The sequence below is a fragment of the Helicoverpa armigera genome, chromosome 2 (assembly GCF_030705265.1).
Source record: "Helicoverpa armigera isolate CAAS_96S chromosome 2, ASM3070526v1, whole genome shotgun sequence".
Classification (NCBI taxonomy): domain Eukaryota; kingdom Metazoa; phylum Arthropoda; class Insecta; order Lepidoptera; family Noctuidae; genus Helicoverpa; species Helicoverpa armigera.
This window is the reverse complement of record NC_087121.1, coordinates 2,599,735-2,612,805: the sequence shown is the minus strand read 5'-3', so window position 1 is coordinate 2,612,805 and position 13,071 is coordinate 2,599,735. Positions and strand designations below refer to the sequence as shown.

The following is a 13,071-nucleotide window of genomic DNA, read 5'->3' as shown; positions in this document are numbered from 1 at the left end:
GCTGGCACTATCGTCCGACATCAGGTAGGGTAATCGAGCAAAGAGATAAATCAAACAAACTCAAAACTTTAACAAACTAAAAACTCAAACGTTTATTCAAACTATTCAGAACAAAAGACATCCTCCAAAACGCCCGCCCTTCGCCACTTCCTATGTGTTTTGGCTGGGGAGAAGAAGTGGCGGAACAAACTCCCCAGCAACACATGTCTGTCTGTCAGGTTAGAAGAACCTTTACATTTGAATCTACAACGGTACTACAACGCTAGGCAATAACACTAGGTACACTAGACGTGACGTAGGGTAGTAACGCCACGAACACTCAATGAAGACTCGACCAAGACTGAACTAAGACTGAGCTCCGCGGACGCCGCGCTGACCGCCACGACTCCGCCAAGCGCGCCAAATTGTTGTTTCACCGAAAACGCCACTAGAGGGCGCGCTTGCGTCTCGTTCAGTGACCGTACTATTGACTATCTCCGACACGGCCATAACTGACATACACACGTCCTCGTGTGGCTACACATTGTACCTGGTGACAGAAGAAAACAAAACTGGAGTAATTTTTCAGCTCGGCCTACCTGACTACACGAGTAGGAATGACAACATAATTTTAAACAAAACAGAAACGAAATGTTTAGAAAGAATGCCACAATCTTAAAATCAATCGAAATCAGATCACACAATCTCGAATCAATGCACCATGTAAATGATCCAGACAGACCTAAGTCAATCAGGAATCGATAGGCTCCAGTCCTTCTCACTGGGCGTGTCAAAGATGAAAAATGATCAGTCCTTCTCACTGATAAGTTGTCACAATGACACAAGCATTCCAGTCCTTCTCACTGGAACACTCCTAGGATCTACCCAAGGGATATCAGTCCTTCTCACTGATATGGTAAGGTAGGAATTGCATCTGAACAATGAAATTTGCAATGGAATTAGTAGCATTAACTTGAAATAAAATCAGCCAAACAATTCGAACAAGATCAGTCGCAATCATCAGACAGATACAATTATCATGCGTGCATTAATTAGAGTTCGATGAAGTACCTTCGTATGGGTCATCGACCTCCAAATCAACAGCAACTAAATCCAACTCAGTTGGAATCTCAGCTTGGGGCATCCTTCTAATGCGATCGTGGACATACTCGTAGGTTCTATTACCAGTTAAGGATTTCAAAACATAGCGATCGCCTTCAAGTAACACAAGAACTTAAAATGGCCCTTTAAACTTAGGGTCGAGTTTAACTGGATTGCGCTCTTCATTTTTTATTAAAACTAGGTCACCAACTTATCAACGAGACAGACGCCTCTCAAGGTTATTAGTGTCGTATGACAAATAATCACAAAAAATAAACCAAAAATGGATCGGTCTCACCGGGTTTCCACTCAACGTGCGTGACGATGCACACATCGCTATAGCGCGCAGTACAGCGACTGTCGCCAACATGAAGCCACGGAGATGCACGAGCACCAACACTCCGAACTCACGATAACACACGACACGTTGGGCTCCTGGTAGGCAGCTGGGATGTTCCATTCAACGTCGTAATTTTCTCGCCGAATTGCACAATAACCACCGTCATTGTTGAAACATGAAAAGAAAGAAATTCGATTAATATTCTAGCATACCCTCCATAACTTCATAGCTCGACATGTAAAAATGGAAACCGATACCATTACCATAACCGTGGTTACCATACTTGTACCTTCGCTGAAATTCTTAATAAATCTTCTACCTACTACAAACTCCATTTCAAATTATCGACGTTACATTTTTTTTTGTTAGTGGGTAGAAATTTATTTTTGCGTTCCGAATTCTTAACACATGTGGGCATTCGGATTGCATCCCACTTCTGATGTCGGAAGGCGAACATCAGGATGGCTGGCACTATCGTCCGACATCAGGTAGGGTAATCGAGCAAAGAGATAAATCAAACAAACTCAAAACTTTAACAAACTAAAAACTCAAACGTTTATTCAAACTATTCAGAACAAAAGACATCCCCCAAAACGCCCGCCCTTCGCCACTTCCTATGTGTTTTGGCTGGGGAGAAGAAGTGGCGGAACAAACTCCCCAGCAACACATGTCTGTCTGTCAGGTTAGAAGAACCTTTACATTTGAATCTACAACGGTACCACAACGCTAGGCAATAACACTAGGTACACTAGACGTGACGTAGGGTAGTAACGCCACGAACACTCAATGAAGACTCGACCAAGACTGAACTAAGACTGAGCTCCGCGGACGCCGCGCTGACCGCCACGACTCCGCCAAGCGCGCCAAATTGTTGTTTCACCGGAAACGCCACTAGAGGGCGCGCTTGCGTCTCGTTCAGTGACCGTACTATTGACTATCTCCGACATATATATATTTAATTGGTTTCTTTTAGAGAAGTTATAACAAGTATATAAATGGGTCTTGTCTATAAAAACACACATTTTTTTATTTCGTTCGCAAACAAGATGAGATGGTTTTACAATTCTTTCGCTGTTAACCCGCATCTTATTTAGCCCATATTCATTGCACTACTAAATCACTATTCCTAATTGAGACCTTAGCAATACTAGCTACATTACAAAAAAGCTTTAACGCGTATTTCACCATCACATTTCACGACCAGACGTCGTTCAAACAAACCATGGATGGACCACATTTCCTTGTAAGATAAATAAAGGTTCTAGTTTACGAGAACTTATAAGGCATTTACAAGCCATTGTGGGGACGCGACAAGTCAATCTTGTGCCAGTATGCCATCGGCTGTCGTGAGAAAGGTACAGGCGTTTAATTTGCTGGAATCTAGAAGCCTAGCTTGTGAATTTAGAGAAGGAATCTTGCGACAGAATAAAGGGAGTCTGGTAACGGGAGAATGAGGAATTTATTGGCTTTTGCAACTTTTTAGCTGTGTTTATGCTGGAACTTCTCACGTTTTCAAATTTTCTAAAAGAAAGGTCAAAGATGTTTTAATATAGGAACAGAGAAGGAAGAAGATGAATTACGTTGCAAAGATTTCAATTACTTATTAGAAAATATTTTTCATTTCGTTTTCTATAGGGACTTGCAGACTGAGCTTTTCTTCGGTACTTATTCAAAATTATAGGTTTTACCTTCCTTATTTATGTCTTCACTATTATTAATGACATATGTTATCACGTTACATTATAGTTATAATGTAGTTACAGGAAATATACGGTAATGAAATTCAATATATAACCTTTTGCAACTTGATGCTTTCTAGACATTATAAATGTATGTAGTTATTTGCCTCATCACGCCATGCTCTCAGTGTGGTCTTTAGGAAGCTGTATATTACTATGACTTGAGTCGTAAAGAAAACTGTCGGATTCTAGTAAGTAGATTCATCAGTAAGTCTTTTCATTAATAATCGTATATTACTATCAAAATCTGAAGTACCTAGTAGCGAATTGATGGTTTATTTCAGTATGAGCAAATACTCTTTGATAGCTTAGCCTCTATGGATACTCTATGACACTATTATAAACAAAATACGCTCAATTACTGGCAGCCACCGCAAAAAAAGCAACAAACCTATTTTCACTTAACATTTAAAATAGGAAAAAGCCAGTTGTATTCTATTTCTTGTTGGCGGTAAAAGGTGGGAAGATAAATGGTTAATTGACGCCGGCGCCTGTAGGGCACGGGTAGTGGCCTCTTTACATGGCTTCACACCTCGTTAGCATCGCACGAATACTGGCCAGCGGGACGAATAACAGCGATAAATGGAGGGAAATAATATTTTTCAGCGCGAATTCTTTTTTTTTTAATTTCGGCTAGTGCAAACTTTTGTGAATTACAGTATTTGATAAAATATTGGATGAAATTGTTAAAATGGACTATACTTCATAAGTTATGTTGAGGGTTACAGTCTACCGTTTCCTTTTGTAGTTATAATTATCGGCAGTCGATACAAACAAAGGTAATTTCTATGGAACCCACTCCAAAATTCTTGTAATTTCCCTTGAAAACTGACAGCCGTCAACTGTGAAAACATTCGGTACCTTTAGTTATAGTAGTTATACCTTTCAACAGTTTCTTATAACTGCAAGCTGCATGAAAGCCCTTCTAGGAAGTATTATGTCTACAATTGTTCAAAAGCTACAAATAATTCAATTAATTACAAGTAATAAAGTATGAATTTAAGAACTAAAAGCAAATCAATAGAGATATATCGAAGCTAATTAAACTTAAGCAGTCGTTGAAGTTCAGTTTAATTCTCACTTTATTTATAACATCATTAAGTTTTTACTACTAAATAAATATTGTTAATCAATACTGAATTATTTGTTTTATACTTAAATGCATGTGCATATTTTAAGAATACTTAGGTATATAATGATTGACAATAATTTATCAAAGCATGTATTTTTTTCAGGAAAATACATTACCTTTTAGAAACACATTACCTTTTAAAATATATTTAAGTTATTGCAGTCTCAATTCTGAGTCAACTAAGAAACCACATATTTCAAAGCTTCGTACCTATTGTCGGGAAATAGTCTAAAACCACATGACAATAATAGTTCTATTGACTTGAACAAAGAGAAATGGCTGTTTTATGTTCAAAGAAATCTATGTAGTAGATCGATTAAAATAAACTGTTGTCTTTGGCCTTTGTTATGGGTTTATGACTGGACTCTATGGACTTTCCTTTTAAATAAACACTTTTCAGATTTCAGGGACTTCGACAGTGTAGGTAAAAGAAGGCTCTGCACCGTAAGATTTTGAAAAAAGAAAATATTTTAAGGTCTAGACCAACATCCCGCCTAACTGATAAAAATGCCCATAAAACAGTTCAACATTAATTAAACTTAGTAGGTACTTCGATATGTGACTTAATTAAAAACATGTATGCTAAACGTTGTAATCAGCGGCCGCGATCCACATTTTTATTGAAACATAAATTTTCTCGTGTAATGTATCGGCTAGTCTAATATATTCGCTTACGAATGCATCTTTCCGTGTGCTCCAAGAAATGAACATTTAGCATATTTTAAAAATACGCTACATTTATGTGCGTGCAACTCACGCGAACAATGCACGAATTTAAATGACAGATATGACACAGGGCCGTAATTGGGCTGTCAAATTTGATCAGCGCAACTGTCTTAATGACCAAGTTCTAAAATCAAAATTCGTAAATTCGATATTTTTTAGAAATTATAGGAGGCTTAAATGAAGGTTTTATTTTGACCAAATAACATTGACGGTTCACATGCTGTGATTAAAGCGATTGCAGAACTTTGACCACCAGAAATATTTTACAAGCACGACTAATGTTCAGTTTCTGAGCACATTATCATAAGCTTATTTTGTGCCGTGCAAAGTACATATGTTGTTTTTTTTTACGAATATACAGGACTTTTGTATTATTCATTGTATTTACTGGAGTGAAGGGTGGTACCCGGTTGATTAATTACCACAAATCTGTTATGTGACCCTAGTCCGCTCCTCTATTATTATTATGCTCCAAATAGCCAGATAATAAGCTAATTGTCAGTCTAGACATAAGCATGCATGGACAATTATTGCACGCTACCCGGTCGGCGTCGGTAAACGGCCTAAAAACATTGTCTTGTGTTTATATTCGCGTATTTTAACATGAAGATGCATCGAGGAGAAAAGTCGCATGCAGTGGTTTGAGTATTCAGCGCATTTTAAGCAATAAAAACGGTTTTATGTATCACAAATCAATAATTTTGTTATGATTGCTTTGCTATGTGGGAATGTTGCCAGCTGTCTTGGGGATGCTCCCAGTTGACATCATTTAAATGCTTATTTTATCTATTCCTAGCCATTTTCCGGCGGTTTCACCGCGTCTCGGGGGAACATCTTCCCGAACCCGGATAAATATAGCCTACGCTATGGGGAGATAGTGTCGCTTTCCAACAGTGGATGAAATGTTCAAATTGCTTCATTAGCGGATCGCTTCGGTGTAAAAAGTCCTACAACAAACCATCTCTTTTTTTAATGTCTGAACTTTATTTAATTTTAAACCTGTATATTTTAAAATAAACTAGATCTATATTTAAATAAAAAAACAATCTCTTGTTTACCTTTAATTACGTGCTCACTAAAATGGATTACTATTGGCGATCCCCTTTTCTAAAAAAACCGTTCGAATTTACTACGCTTAATATAACTAATCGCATCTGACAATCATAAGCCTTAAAACGTTTAACTTACTATTACAACTAGACGTTTAGACCGTAAGTGAGATGACTTTATGAAGCAATTACTAATTTCTCATTTATTTAATTAAGCAAATAAACACAACCGGTCGGACGTGTAAAATTACCGGTTTATTAGCAGATAAATTTGAATTAATAAACAGGCTGTTAAAGGTACTGCAGTATATTGAATTTTGCTCTTTCCGTATAGGTAATCAATTTGTAATATAAAACTGTTTGGTATATAACTCATTTGTGTTTTTACTGCTTATGAAATTATAGAAAATACTTTTGTTCCGTGTAGAAGGGAAAGCTGCTAAGCCCATCTCATTCATTCAGGGATTGAAAATCGTAGCCATGTTATGTAAAAGTTTAAGAGAAAACTGATTGAAACCACACAATAATAAATGAGCATAGAAAAAACATAAAATTTTTTAAAATGTTTTTTTTTATAAACTCTTTTGCAAAATAAGCGGGCACCTATGCGAAATCTTAGTTTTAAGGACTTTCCGTGTATTTCAAAGGGTTTTAATGATTGTAGTATGTTTCTAGCATCAAAAGGGTTAGCCAAGCATGCGTGAGAGTGTATTCTAAATTTGAATTTTGTACAATTGTTAAGAAATTGGTTAAACCTTGTTTTGGACTAATTGCTGGCAGAAAGTTCGTCGGTGTTTTGAAAAGTTTTTGAAGTGATTTTCAGAAAACTGATAATGCAGTTTTAATTAATGATTAATGTACCTTTCTGATACACCAAAACATTTTTGAAAAACTATGCGTATTTTATAAAATTTTCACCTGCTCTAAATGGGCTATACTGATGATTGATGGCAATGTTAAGAGTTTCGGTATTTTAGTGTAAAGCGTTCTACTGTTTAAATATTGTACCCACGTGTTTTAAAATATCGCTTTTTCATAATTAAACACTATTTAGAGGAGTATCAGTACATTGGGCTGCGACAAAACCAATTTAAAGTAAGCAGTGCCGATCGCAACTCGTCTCCTATCGGACTTTGACATTAAAAAATACCAAATTTTGTGATAAATGTTAAAATTAACCACATGAGAAATGATGAGGAGGGCTTAAGCTATCTAAAAAGTCTAATTATTGCCGCGTTGAAGCTCTCTATAACTCCATAGGTATCGGGTTACTAAACGATGATTTCGCTGAAAGGGAGTCAAGAATTCAAAAGTATTGACCAAACGTATGTTTCTTAAGAAATGAGCAGATAGCCAATTATTGTTATGATTTAAGCAGGAAAGTGCTGTAGATGCTAGAAAATCTCGGTGCAGGCAAGTTTATTTAATAAAATGTCAGTGGGATAAAAACACGCTATTTGAACGCTCAGACTCATAGACCTTCGGAGGTCTACGGAGTTTCCCAAGAGACGAGGTTGTTTGAAAATCAGTGATTACGAGACCTTAAGACCTCGTGCTCACAGTCTATGCGCTATTTTCTGTATTTTGTAGAATTTCAAGATTTTTAAAAATGTTAAAGTCCGAAAGGAGTCGAGTTGTGATCGGCACTGCTTACTTTAAATTGGTTTTGTCGCAGTCCAATGTACTGATACTCCTCTAAATAGTGTTTAATTATTAAAAAGCGATATTTTAAAACACGTGGGTACAATATTTAAACAGTAGAACGCTTTACACTAAAATGCCGAAACTCTTAACATTGCCATCAATCATCAGTATAGCCCATTTAGAGCAAGTGAAAATTTTATCAAATACGCATAGTTTTTCAAAAATGTTTTGGTGTATCAGAAAGGTACATGAATCATCACTTCAAAAACTTTTCAAAACACCGACGAACTTTCTGCCAGCAATTAGTCCAAAACAAGGTTTAACCAATTTCTTAGCAATTGTACAAAATTCAAATTTAGAATACACTCTCACGCATGCTTGGCTAACTCTTTTGATGCTAGAAACATACTACAATCATTAAAACCCTTTGAAATACACGAAAAGTCCTTAAAACTAAGATTTCGCATAGGTGCCCGCTTTTTTTGCAAAAGAGTGTATTTTTATAATTAATATTAAAAAATTTAACTTATATGTTTAAATGTTTATATGTTTATTTATTTAAAAATAAATAAATGAAAAAGAAAATGAGCATAGAATGTAAAAGTATCCCAAAAAGAGTTTTTAATTAACTAATTAAGCAGAATACAGCTAAAACGTACCAACATTTAAATAAATGGCCCATTTGCTAAACGGCTATCAGTTTTTTATTATACGTTAATTTATTACTTAGCTATTAAATACCGAAATTACTGACTCGAAGACGTTGAAGAATGCTGTCTTGGAATAAACTGGAGCTGCCGAGATAAATTGCAGTTGAAATTATGAATAATTATTGTAATTCTCTCTCAAGACTTTCAGTTATTTTAATAAAGAAAACTTTTTATTTATGAGCTTAATTTACGATGTGTGCTTTCTTTAGATTTATGGAATTAGAGCTGGTTAATTTAAATCGTCCGTCTTAAATTAAACTCGTTTCTTTGTATTGTTGTGACAGCTGAATTTAAGAGTTTTGCAATCACTTTGTAATCGCAGCTTCGTACCTACATGCGAAATTATTCGAGAGTGAAATAATTTTCTGAAAGGAGTTTCTGAAAGGACTGAAAACAAAACCAAGTACCAAGAAACCCTTTATCACATATAAAAAGCAGTTACGAACCTCAAAATGCAAAACCAATCTATAATTCAAACCTGAAAATTCCACAATGACATTCCGTCAAGCTTACCGAAGTGCAGGCGACAATGCGCGCGCGCCTATCGCAGTGCGTTGACCCCGCTGACCCGGGTGGCGAGGTCAAGCGGTCAGCGGTGTTAGGGCCCGCCCACACGCGCTGCCGATAGCCCCCGGCGAGCTGCGGGAACGCCGATACCAACCTGACTTATGTGGGAAACATCGTCAGAACGGGACTTTACGGTACGCGTTAGATCGTGAATCTGTTGAGAGCTGAATTTTAGCAGTATTGTTCTGTTATAATTGGGTGATTGGGTTTTATTTTGACGCTGTGCGAAAAAATGTCTTCTTCTCCAGTGCGAAAAAATTTGCTATAAATAAAATAAACATCGTGCTACCTACTTGTACATACCTATACCATCTGGTTAGGGAAAATTACGCTCAATTTTCGTTTCCATTATATTTATCAGACTTGATTTTTCAGTAAAAAAAAATGCATAAAATATTAAAACAAATTAGAAATCTTGTCACATTAACAGCAAATCTGCAAGTCAATAAAACTAACTGTGACTACCAATGAGTTCATCATAATGTATTTAGATCGGACGACAATCGGCAGTCGATACTTATCGCAGCGCTACCGTGCGACTCATCTGAAGTGGCCCTAACTATTTACCGCAGTCGCATCATATTTGTCGCGAATAAGCATTTTACAGAGTATTATGCTTTGTATTATTTATTTGTAACTTAAGAAATGTTAATGTTGGCTAACAGTGTAAATATTTGAGATGATAAAATGGAAAAACATAGGTACTTCTATGTATCGTGTAAAGTTTTAAAAAAAATTGTTGGATCAAATTTTGTGCTTTTCATTTTGCAATTATATTGGTATTTAAGTAATCTCTCTCAATAAATTCGATGATTTTATAGCTACAGATTTTACTAAAGAGACCTTTAAGATCCTGTAAATCACGAATAAGGCGTCATCTATCGGCCACAAACGTAATTGAATGGAAAATGATTTCAAATGATTTCCGTCACGCGACCAACTTGATCCGCATACTCGGAGCCGCAGAACATTTTTGACGATTATAATCGAGATTTTTTTCACTATAAATGTGCATTAAAGAGATATTTTTACGATTCTCGAAAGTAAGAAGCATGTTTTCTACTTTTTCACTTATTCATTTCATTAATTTGTCGAATAAGTGTGACATTATTACTTCTTAATTGGTTTTGGGCGAAAACTGGCGTGCGGCTATCTACTGCCCAGAAGAACAACCAATTTTACCTGATTCAATTGCACCTGTGCCCATAAATTGTGACTTTGCAACTAATGCACTTCTTTTACATGCAATCTGACGTATGTAAATGTAAGTAAATATTAGCACATACATTGAATTCTGGAATCAATGAGAACGATACTTTTAATCACTTCAAATTGATTCGATCCGGGATCGGAATATGCCCTTAGCATAAGTACGTGATCGATAAGTGCCCTAAAATACAGAGGAAATTATGGGAAATATCACATAGTTTTATACGTTAAAAGTTTCTTTGATTATATTATTTCTCGCATGACAAAATTAGAGTGTGTGTATGTTACATATCTCGAGAACACTGATTAGGAACAGTTTCACAGCGTATGCGAGAATTATATGCTTTGGTAGGCTTTGCTTCGGCATATTATTTGTATCAACATAGTTGCGTAATGATGGCGGATTACGCACTCCTTGATACGGCACTATGTTTCCCATCGTTTGCAATATTAATCTCGTGGTTTCATAGGAAGCCTGAAAAATAAAAAACAGACGAAATATAATTATAATAACAGATCGCGCCAATTAACTTGACTTCTTGCGCATTTTTGTGCATGCAGAACTTGTCAAAAAACCTCGCTGGTCCAAAGTTCGCTACAATTGACTTCACAATACTAATAAAAATACGAGAAATGCTAATTTATTTGCAGTGGTCTGTAAATATATGTTTACCTAGAGATACCTGATATCTAGTAAAAGCATTAAGTACGTCTATCCACAAAAAAACTTGCCTTTTTCAGTCAGTATCGTGTGCTGAAGTTTGATATCTTATGTGTCCAATCCTGATTCTAGTAAAAAGTGGGCTTTATTAACTAGATTGTATCCGACGTTACATTTTTTGGTCATACTTACCTAGTCATTTAGAAATAGTGTGTAGTATACTTAAATAACCTAGAGTTAAAAATCCAAGCCGACTGAAAATAATTACCATGGGATCGTTAGTTTTTTAAATCAATATGTTACATATGCTTATTAAAAAATATCTTACTCAAAATATGCGCAAAATATTTAGTTAAAAACCAATAAAGAAATTAAAACACAAACAGTTACACTAACAACAGTTATCCAAACGCGACTCGGATCACGTTTGTAAGTGTTCCGACGCTCGGATGCGCCGGCGCTGGTGCAGTGGAACATAGCCAAATAGAGCACTGGGCTATCGGCTATCCGGTACCTTTGGGGCACGGCTTGGGGCGTTACTAGGTGCATGTTTCAGCTGCGCCCTTTTGACCTCTTCACGGTAATAAAGGTGAACTTTCATGAACATAAAAAAATATGTGTAGTTCCACTCACTGATTGATGGTCAATCCATCCAAGGACACGGAGAACCGTGTGAGAGGAGGCCTGTGCCCAGCAGTGGGACGATAAAAAGGCTGTAATAGCAACAGTAACAGTTCCACTCTAGAGCTAGAAAACTCTAAGCACAGGAAAAACCTATCTCTAGATAAAATACATCAAGCCATTTAGGCTCTTGGGTGTCCCAGAGCATACATCCCTACACACACTCGAAAATATAACCCTCTTTGTAAGGAATAGGGTAAAAATAGCTGTTCCCCGGCGTTTAATTCCCAATTCCCACACTTCTGTTGTATTACGCTAGCTAGCTCTGCATTATCTAAAGTAGGAAACATTAGATTTTAATTTCTTTCATACTGTACGTGCCTTATCAATTGATTACCACCACAGATGTTCACATCGGCCACAAATCTACAAATGAGGTTGTAATACTTTAAAAGGCTGGCTAGTTGTACGGCTATAAACCCACATAGGTTTGCCATATCTCCGGCTCATTGTTCGTTTCTTAGAAGCAAACATTTTGCTAATGCATGAGTCGCTAAGTTATGCAGTTATGACAAACAAGACGTGAATGTATGCGAGTGTAAGGCCTGTGGCCCAGTGGGGATTAGCGGGAAGGCCTTTCATTGAGTAAATAAATAATTTGAGACGTTAGAAATGGCATTTGTATGCATTAACTTTCAACATTGTAAGGGAAATCATTATATGAGATATAAAAATGAAAAATAAAAACAAAACCGCATAATTAGTAGATATATTTGCAACCGGATATCTTCATATTTAAAAGGTCTTCTTTATATACATCTTGGAACGAAAAGCTAACAAACAACTTTGTTGCAAACATTAATTGCTACCTAGTGCTTAATAATTGTCATGAAAATAAATGCATACCATCATAAATACCCGTTTACATTGTAATATTTACATTCTGAGGATATTCAGGGAACCATAAAACAGAACGTGCAACTTATTGTATAGTTCAAAGTTCTGTCTAGCGCGTTTATTACTTTAAAAGCTTTCTCAGTGCACACAGTACCTAACTGCCGTACCTATGCTAATTGCTTTTGAAATATCAGACAACGGCAAGACAGCGATAGTACCTAGGTATACAGACCTTCTTGGTTTTATTTAACTTGAGAAGTTCCATCTAAAGTCGGCAAACAATTTGAAGTCAGCGCACGCTCAGTCGCAAGAAGCCGAGGAATGTTTGCAGACGGCCTTATAAACGAAGAGAATAATCTATTTTGTCGTAAAACACTTAATAAGTCATAAGGAATTTATGATTCGTTTTTCTCCGGTTTTCAAGCGTTTTGCGGTGTTTATTAGATGTGTACTACCATATTAAGGAGTCCGTGGCCGTGGTATTAACAAAGCAATTTATGGTGTAAAATTGTCTTGACCAACGGAGTTTTGTTATTAGCTTCTATCTGTCTCTTAATTTCATTATTTTACGATGAAAATTAATGGTGGAGTAACTAACCGTGTACTGTGTCTGATTACTATATAGGATGTTCTTAATGAAGTCGCACACGACGTTCCTTTATCTTTAGATTGATTTGATTTTTCTGATTGTTACAG

General features: G+C 36.4%; 1 protein-coding gene across 1 annotated transcript in view; it reads left to right on the top strand.

Annotated features, from left to right (window-relative positions):
- The window catches only part of LOC110372051 (uncharacterized), a 51,116-nt gene that overhangs the window by 35,149 nt on the left and 2,896 nt on the right, over positions 1-13,071 (top strand). The window lies entirely within an intron of this gene.